The 10024-nt window shown below is 37.2% G+C and overlaps 1 protein-coding gene across 1 annotated transcript in view; it reads left to right on the plus strand.

The window, feature by feature from the left end:
- The window catches only part of COL4A6 (collagen type IV alpha 6 chain), a 303300-nt gene that overhangs the window by 145927 nt on the left and 147349 nt on the right, over positions 1 to 10024 (plus strand). The gene's annotated exons all lie outside the window — the stretch shown is intronic.

The raw sequence follows: 10024 nt of genomic DNA on the forward strand, positions 1-10024 counted from the left end.
CAAACCCTCAGAAGCATTAAAGTGAAATGTCAAAGCTATGCCAGAATTTAGAGGAAGGGAATAAAAAGTTATCTCCACATCAAAAGGGACCAGATCCATTTTACATTAAAGGCATAGACTTGGAGAATCATAAAATATCAGAAAGGGAAAATATCTTACTAAGCTTCTCATCTTATCCACTGATTGTACAGAGACTCTGAGAAGAAAAATGATTTCCCAGGGTCACATAGCAAACTGATGAGAAATTCAGGCAATTAGCTGGGTCCTTTGATTTCTCATCTATTTACTTTACCCACTACTGTTCCCCAAGTAAGTCATATTCACTATAGCTACCGAGACCCATGTTCTTGCCTTTGATCTACAACCAGGAAACACTTTAAGCAAAAAAAATTCTATAAGAAATATATTAATAGATTCTTAAACAACAGCAAGCAATGAAAACAAAGTAAAAGTCTCCCTTGATGCTCTCTCAGTCCCACTATTGTCTTTCTGGTCTTTTTCTATGCATAACCAGCAATATGTACAAATATGTGTAAAAATAGTTTCATGTGTATATTCTGTGCATATTTTTTTTGGTCACTTAATATGTCCTTAGAATCTTTTCCTCTACCCTATAGTTTAATTCAGTCATTCCTTTTTGATGAACACTTTAGTTGTTTCCAAGTTTTTGCTATTTAAAAAAAAATGGTAGTGCTGCAGTGGAAATTCTTACACAGACCTCCTTGTGGACCTCTCCAGCATAAATACTAAGGCTCACAGTTACCAAATACAACGGTCATAAGCATTTTTAATTTTCAAAGTTAATGTTCAATTACCCTACAAAGTATCTATTCCAATTTACACTCCAATCAGCATTGTACAAGAGTACCAATGTTTCTACACCCTTGCCAGCACTTGATATTTTTGATAATATGGGTGAAAATCATCCCAATTCCCAGAGTACTTGTGATTTTAAGTGTCTTTTCACATATTTATTGCACTTTTGTATTTCTTTATGAATTTCCTGGACATATCTTCTACCCACGTTCCTAAGAAGTGATTATTATTGACTTACTTTATCTCTGCAAAGAAATGACGAATAAAATGGCTCAAGTGGAAACAGAAGAGATTTAAAGTTTGACACAAAAAGGCATTTCCTGATGGGTTATTGGGGGCAGGAAGCTGTTAGTTAGATCTCACAGCCATGGAACTGAGAAGCAGCCCTGAATTGTTTGTTGGGTTGAGGAGCCTTTAAAAGCAGAAAATTTTAGTATATATCAGAATGGAGGTTAGTCCTACACTGGGCAGACATGCCTATGCTGACCTCTTTTTTTTAACCCCTGGCTGAGAATTTTAATCTTTGAAAATGGAAAGCAATGAATTTCCTCTGTGAAGAGCCCTCATTTGGGTTCCAAACATCTGGAGCACAAGTCTGGCTTCTCCTTTGAAAACGTGAGTAGTTGAAGGGGCATGGGATAGAAGAAAATAGAAAATCACCACACAGTTTTTTTTTCCTTCAATATTTAAAAGACTCAAGATCTGCATAGTTAAACATGTTTCCAAACGTTTATTTGTGAAGTCTGAAGTTTCTGGGAACATTTTGCAAGGTTATTGAACTGGACCAAACTGTATTTCATGAGTCAAGAGAGCAGGGATGTCCTATTTCCCAAGTAGATCAGGAGGCCAGTGCTTATGGGGTTGACCCTGTGAACGTGGATGCTTGAAGCCGCCTGCAATGCCAGGGCCCATTATGTCATCCTTCCTACTCTCCTGCATTCTCAGGGCAAAGCAGGATTGTTTAAACTGGCCCTAGCACTGTTGACTCAGCAGGGCAGCCCCTCAGCACCCCTTTTGTGCAGATGTCAGAAAGATTTGAGACTGCTTTCCTTAGCTGAGGAGAGGGCCCCATTTGGATTTCAAGCTGTTTCTCTCGAGCTCTGCGAGGTGGGAGGGGATTGAATGTTAGGTCACCCCAGAGATATGCCACAGCCCCTGGAAGGCCTGCCTCCTGCCTTGGGGAGACATCAAGCACAAAGCTTGCTGGGAAGTGTGTACTTTTCCTTTGCCAAAGGCCTCTTTAACTGACAAGGACATTTACACACCACCTAGCACTCCTGAACAACTGCAGCCCAACTCTTTATGGCTTAAGCTATCTTGATTTTTCAAGGTATGTCCTGCCTCATAAAAGCCCTTGCCTGGTATTGGTACATTGCCTTGTACTTTCCAAGGCATCTTCTCCCAGAGTCTGTATTATTATCTGTATGCTACAAATGAACTGATAAGTGACTTGCCCAAGATCACTAGTCTGTTACTGGCTAAACCTTATTTAGCCTACATTAGGAGTATGTCAACTTTAAAAAATGACATGCCTAGTAATGTTAAATAAAGGAGTTTTCCTTGGATATTTAAATTTGGATTTAATGTTTGATTTCAGTTTTTCTCCTTGAGGGTAGGTGTTATCTGGAAGAACCATTATTTTGAGTTGTTCCCCTCCCTGGTATTTTTTTTTCTGCCATTGGATTTAACAAAACATTTTAAGTTGACATTTTCACCTTTCCCCTTTTCCCTACAGGATTTGAAATCGTTATGCTCCATTGGTGTGTGTTTGTCTGAGTTAGGAGCAGGTGGGACTGTTTGTTTTGTTCTGAGCCTACTATTCCTTAATACTATTTTAGAGATTTCCCCATTTTAACACTGTTCTGGTGTTAATATACAGCATGGTGAGCTCCTAATTATTCATACAATATAAAGGAGCATTATTACGGATAATACCAAACCACAGGGAATGTTTGGATTCACCCTTAGATAAAGACTATTTGCCTCAGTCTTATAGCTTGGGAAGATATGTTCTAGCTAAAGAATTTATAAGGCAAGCCTGAGTTTAATGCAAAGCAGCCAGAGTTTCTTAATTCCTTATCTTCTGTCTGCGTTCTGCTGTTTCTCTGTCAAAAAATCTATTTCCCATGAATTCCATGGTCTAGATGCATTAACCACTACTACTTCAATTTACTCTCCTCTTGCAAACAGCTGGCGTTCCCTGTGTCAGCTGACTGTCATGGCTACCAAGAGGCCTTTCCATTTTTTTCTGAATTAGGCAATTCTTGTGTACATTTTTTACTTCTCCCTTTATCACCAGACTTATGCTGTAACCAACCACTACCACACACACTCATGTCCTTATCTTCTACGGCTTCAAAGTGAAAGATCATATTGCACATGACCTTCTTGGATGGCTGGGCCCTGCTCCAGTTGCCTGCATACAAGTTCTTGCCTTCATTGCCCAATCACTCTTCATCTCTCTGAGAACTGGCCTACTGCTAAAACTGATCACCATTCACTTGCTGCCAAATCCAATGGAAATATTTCATTCTTCCTTGATTTCTCTGCTGTAAAAGATACCTCCTTCTTTCCTGAAACTCTTTGTTTCCTGGGATCTCATAGTGCTATTCTCTCCTAGTTCTTTTCCTATTCTGATTGGGATTCCCCAGGGTTCTGCCCTCATCCTGATTATGTTCTCACTGTAGGCCTCTCCCAAGATGATTTCATATATTCCAGAGATTTCAGCTACCACCTCTACAATGATAAATATTAAATCTCCATCTCGGGATTTTTGGAGAAATATGGCAGAGTGAGAGATGTCCCCAGATCCGTCCCCTTGAAACAACAATAAGCTGAATATGTAAAACTCAACAAAAACCACCCAAACTACACACCAGCACGTCTGAGCATGAGATCTGTGCATAAGAGCTACCACAGGTCAGAACCTCAAGTGTCCAGCAGTGGACTGGGAGAAAAAAAGAAGCTGCTGCTCGCAGCTGCCAGAGCTCCCTGTAAGAAAAGGTGCGGTGAATTCTCTGAAAAGCCTGGCCTGGGAGTGCTGTGAGCTCCACATGGCCAGACGCAGTGCCCAGTCATCAGCACAGAAGTCAGAGAAATGGGGATGGAAGAAAAGCGGGAATGGTAGAGAAACAACAGTTGATTTTTACTAGCCGTGGTTGCAAAACCAAGGCTGGGCCGCGACCCCCATGCCCCAATCCAGAGGGCCCTTGCACCTTTATGAGACTGATTGCTGTTGAACCCCAGGGGAATCTGAGCAAATGCTACCAAGACTCACTGACACTGACAGGGACTGAAACTGAGAGTAGCAAGCATGATTAGATATCTGTAAGATAATAAAAAGGCATTTTTAAGGCTTTATATAAAGCAAGAATCCAACAGGGTTAGATTCTCCTACTGGAAACAAAAAGAAAAGTGCCTTCTTTGCAGCAGGCTAAAGAGAGACCTTTATATAATAAATCTTCTTTCTGGAAAAAAAAAGCAGAATATATTTCCATTAATGCCCAGGTGGAGAAATAGTCCATTAAACACCAAGAACAACCAAGGTGACAAGGCAGCTCAGAAAGAAAGAGAAAAATCTCCAGAAAATAAGTTTACAGACATAGAAATATGCAACTTAAGTGACAAAGAATTCAGGATGGTACTTCTGAAAAAACTCAGGGAGTTCCGAAACGAGTCATATCAACAATTTCAAGAACTGCAAAAAACAACTAGATGAGCAAAGAAAGGAGATTGAAACCCTCAAAAAGAACAGAATAGATCTTCTGGAGATAAAAAGTACACTGCCAGAGTTGAAAAATGCAATAGCAAGCTTGGGAAATAGAGTCGACCAAATGGAGGAAAGGATCAGTGATATTGAAGACAGAAATCTAGAAATAAATCAGAAGGAAGGAGAGAGAAACGGAAGAATGAAAAATAATGAAAGAGAAATACAAGAACTAGCTGATATCAGCAGAAGAAACATAAGAATAATGGGCATTACTGAAGGTGAGGGAAAGGAGCAGAGACTAGAAAGTAATTTCAGACAAATAGTTGAAGAGAATTTCTGAAATCTAAGGAATGAGCTGGAGCTTGGAATTCAAGGAGGCAACAAAACAGTCAATTATCTCAACCCAAAAAGGTCTTCTTGAAGACACATTATATTAAAATTCTCAAAAATGAATGAAAAAGAGAATTCTCAGGGCAGCCAAAGAGAAGAAGATGGTAACTTATGAAGGAAAATCCATTGGATTATCCTCAGATTCTCAGCACAAAACTTACAAGCCAGAAAGGAATGGGATCAAATATTTAAACTATTAAGTGAAAGGAACTACCAGCCTAAAATAATGTATTCAGCTAAGCTCTCCTTTAGATATTAAGGAGAAATTATGACCTTTCCAGACATACAAAAATTGAGGAAACTCACTACGAGGCCTGTACTACAGGAAATACTGAAAGGGGTCAGCTCACCTAAAACATAATTAAGAGTAAGGTGACTATCAGGCAAATAGAAACAGAGGAGTGCAACCCTTACTAAGAACAGGGCATTATAAACTTAAATAATAAGAAGAGAATTGTTATAGCAAGATAGTAATGAACGTTCAGCATACATAGAGATAAATTGACACAAATAAATAAAATCAGAGATGAAAAAGGGGAAATTACCACTGACATTGGAGAAATACAAAAGATCATACAATAATACTGTGAAAACATATATAACACCAAATTTAATAACCTAGAAGAAATGGACCAGTACTTAGAAGGATAAAACCTTCCTAGACTGAATCAAGAAAACCTGGAAAATCTAAATAGACTGATCAGCAGTATGGAAATTGAAACAGTCATCAAAAACCTACCAAAAAGTATAAGTCCAGGACTAGATGGCCTCACCAGTGAATTCTACCAAACATTCAAAGAAGATTTATTACCTATTCACTCAAACTCTTCCAAATAATCGAAGAGAAGGCAATACTTCTCAACTCATTCTATGAGGCTAATATTACTCTGATAACAAAACCTGGTAAAGATAACACAGAAAAAGAAAACTACAGACCAACATTTCTCATGAACACAGATGCAAAAATCCTAAATAAGGTTCTAGCAAACCGAATACAGCAACATATTAAAAAGATTTTACACCACGATTAAGTGGGCTTCATCCGAGGAGCACAGGGATGGTTCAACATAAACAAATTGATGAATGTGATACACCACATAAACAAATTTAAAAAATGAGAATTATATGATCATATGAATACATGCAGAAAAAGCCTTCGACAAGTTACAACATCCATTTATGATCAAAACACTTAACAAAATCGGTATAGAAGGAAAGTACCTTAACATAATAAAGGCCATATATGAGAAACCCTTAGCCAACATTTTACTTAATGATAAAAAATGAAAAACCTTCTCTCTAAGATCAGGAACAAGGCAAGGCTGTCCACTAACACCACTGTTATTCAATATAACATTTGAGTTCCTAGCAAGTGCAATCAGACAAGGGTAAGATATAAAAGGCATCCAAATAGGAAACGAAGAAGTCAAACTGTCACTATTTGCAGATGACATGATTCTCTATACAGAAAACCCACAAGAACACTACTAGAAACAATAAGCAAATACAGTAAAGTCTCTGGATACAAAGTCAAAGTTCAAAAATCCTTAACTTTCCTATACTCTAATAATGAAGTGAAAGAAAAAGAAGTGAAAAAATTAATTACTTTTGCAATTGCGACAAAAATAAAATCCCTAGGAATAAATTTAATAAAACAAGTGAAGAACCTATATAATGAAAACTATAATACCCTATTAAAAGAAATTGAAGAAGATACAAAGAAATGGAAAGATATTCCGTGTTCTTGAATGGAAGAATCAATTTAGTTAAAATGATCTTATTACCTAAAGTACTATACAGATTTAATGCAATCCCCATCAAAATCCCATCGGCAGTTTTTAAAGATATATAACAAAAAGTCATCAGATTTGTATGGAAGCACAAAAGACCCCGAATTGCCAAAGCCATCCTGAGAAAAAAGAATGAGGCTGGAGGCATCATTATGCCCGACTTCAACTTCTACTACAAAGCGACAGTAATCAAAACGACATGGTATTGGCAAAAAAAAACAGACACATGAACCAGTGGAACAGAATCGAGAGTCCAGAAGTAAACCCATATTTATATGGGCAAATGATTGTCGACAAAGAAGCCAAAAACAGACAGTGGAGAAAGGAAAGTCTCTTCAATAAATGGTGCTGGGAAAACTGGACAGCCACCTGCAAAAGATTAAAACAAGATTGTTGTCAATCACCAGAAACCAAAATTAACTCAAAATGGATTAAGGACCTGCATGTAAGACCTGAAACAATAAATTGCATAGAAGAAAACATAAGAACTAAACTCAAGGACTTTGGACTTAAAGAGGGTTTTATGAATTTGTCCTCAACAGCAAGGGAAGTAAAAGCTAAAATAAATGAATTGGACTACATCAAACTAAAAAACTTCTGCTCAGCAAAAGAAATCATCAGCAAGGTAAAGAGACAACCATCAAATTGGAAAATATATCTGCAAGAAAGGCTTCCGATAAGGGCCTAATATCCAAAATATACAAAGAACTCGTATGACTCAATAACAACACAAAAACAAATAATCCAATCAAAAATGGACAGAGGGCCTGAACAGACACATCTCCTTAGAGGACATACAAATGGCCAACAAGTATATGAAAAGATGCTCAACATCGCTAGCTATTGAGGAAATGCAAATCAAAACCACAATGAGATACCATCTCACACCTGTTAGAATAAATATAATCAACAGGACAAGTAATAACAAATATTGGAGATCATGTGGAGAAAAAGGAACCCTCATACACAGCTGTTGAGACTGCAAATTGGTACAGCCCCTTTCCTCTCATTGTTCTTCTCTTTCCTCCCTGGTCTTTAACTTCCTCCTTTCTCCTTCCAGGCTCCCTTCTCTCTTGCTCCAACACTTCTAGTTCTCCATCCTTCATTCCCATTTGCTCAACCAGGGCCTTCTCACCCAGTTTCTCCTCTTTGCTTTCAGTTGACGATAATCACTTCCTGTGTCACCAGTCCCTGTTTTTTGTCATCATTAACTGACATGAAACTACAGCACAAGATATCAGAAAGTATTGCTGTGATGTGCTTGATAGAAACATCTTGTTTATCCAGAGATCCTAAATCTCAGAGCATGGATCAGTAGTTTCGAAAATTGCAGAATGGGGCCAGGGGTACAGTGGCACATGCAAGTCAATCTATTGAGATGTAAAAGAAAGTATTACAACTTCCATTTCCATTTAAATTGAGAAAATCTAGATATTAAGATTTAGATTAAATGATTTAATTTATGTAAAGTGCTTAAAACTGGGTAGTACACTAAATGCCATATAAAAGTAATAGCTATTACTATTACTATTATTAAGTCTTTCAAATATGTAATATACATATTGTCACTGACACCCTCGCCAGGTGGGTCTGTCCTCAACTTTCCTGTTGCAAATGATTTGTAAGGTATTCTAAGGGAAGAGTGGGAGCCCACAAGATGGAAGGGCTGGCCCTGGGGCCCTAACTTTTTTTTCTGTATGTATACCAGTGATATCGCTATTTCCTTCAGCCCAGTGAAGTGGATTTATGGATTATATTATCTAACTGCATTAACCTTCACAAAATACACAAGTGACTTAAGAATATTCCTGCAAATAAACCATGTATTAAATATAATAGCAATAATACAAGCACATGAAAATGGCAGTGCTCACATTTCCCTTCCTCCTAAAATGAGTTGTCCATCAACCTCATTATGAGGCAAAAACCACACCAATCTAATTATACCCAACAAGAAGTTGGCAAAAACAATACAAGAGCAATCGAGAAGACTATATGGAATATGGATTTACATCCATTCTTAATAATGAAAGATCTTGCCCTAAGTGTATATTGTGCCTTGAAATATTAGCTAATAATAGCTAATAATATAATAAAGTCACGATGAACAAAACACTTGGCATGTTATTTATTTCATCTTTATCTCATCCTTTTACATTTTATATTTATTGTGTATTTCATATGTATGTACATATATATGTAGAGTAGGACATGTATATCATTTATTATACGTATGTGTGTGTGTATATATAATATATATATATATATATATATATATATATATATATATATATATATATGACATGCTCAAATTTTTTAAGTAACAATAGTATTCAATCCTAAATATTTAGAGACCACTAGCCCAGGCCATACTTAAAATAGATGAGGACCCACAAGCAGAGACAAAAGAACTTTGAAGAAGAGAAAAATAATTGTCCCTAAATCTCTTGCTTTTTCCCTATAGAATAACCATGCCATCAACTTTAAAGCTTCACCTTGACAACTTTATGTGAAATAAAGCAATGGGGAGCTCAGAAGTTAGGAGAAGTGAGATAGCAAAGAAATTAAAAATATAAAATCTCAAGCCTGAGAGGTTGGAGCCAAGCCCCAAGTGGCATATTATAATTTATAAAAGGCTCTCCCAGCCTGCTTGTAAATGTTCTTTCCCTTGCTGTAAATGTGAAGACACTTAGAAGAATCAGTTTTGGAGAGGTTTACGAGACTTTCCCAAGGTCCCTTGTAAGTGGCATAGCTGAGATTTGAACCACATATTTCATCGCCGTACTCAGTATTCTTTCCACCATGTTAAATGGCCTCTTAATTCCATTGTCAGAACAATCTGAGCTCATTGTGGTTGGATTGTTGTGAATGAAGGAATGCTTGTAGTAGAGAAAATCTTCTAAGAAGATGTAGACAAGATATTAACAAATCGATCATCCTTCCCCTCCCTAGTGAGAAGTAACTCCGATTATATGTATAGCATTTGTTTATATACTTGTCTGGGTTTTTTAATGTTTTCCTGACATCCATGTCTTTTAAAAGTTAAAGAAATGAAATCCATGCAAAAAGAAGGCCTGATTTTCATCCATGATTACAAGTTTTGTGAGGAGTCACGTCAGTTTTTACAGCTCTGATGCACGTCTCTCCCATTATGTAGGCTACTCACTGTGTAGAACTCCACTGCAATGGAGTTAGAAATGCATGTAGATGAAATTACCAAATACATGTCAGGAAAGTAAGTTGGTGTCTATTCTGAGAAGACTTGCGTTAATGGAAGTCTTCCAAGAACATTTAACAAAATTAATTGCATGACATCTCT

The sequence above is a fragment of the Pteropus medius genome, unplaced genomic scaffold (genome assembly GCF_902729225.1).
Source record: "Pteropus medius unplaced genomic scaffold, Ma_sr-lr_union100, whole genome shotgun sequence".
Lineage (NCBI taxonomy): Eukaryota > Metazoa > Chordata > Mammalia > Chiroptera > Pteropodidae > Pteropus > Pteropus medius.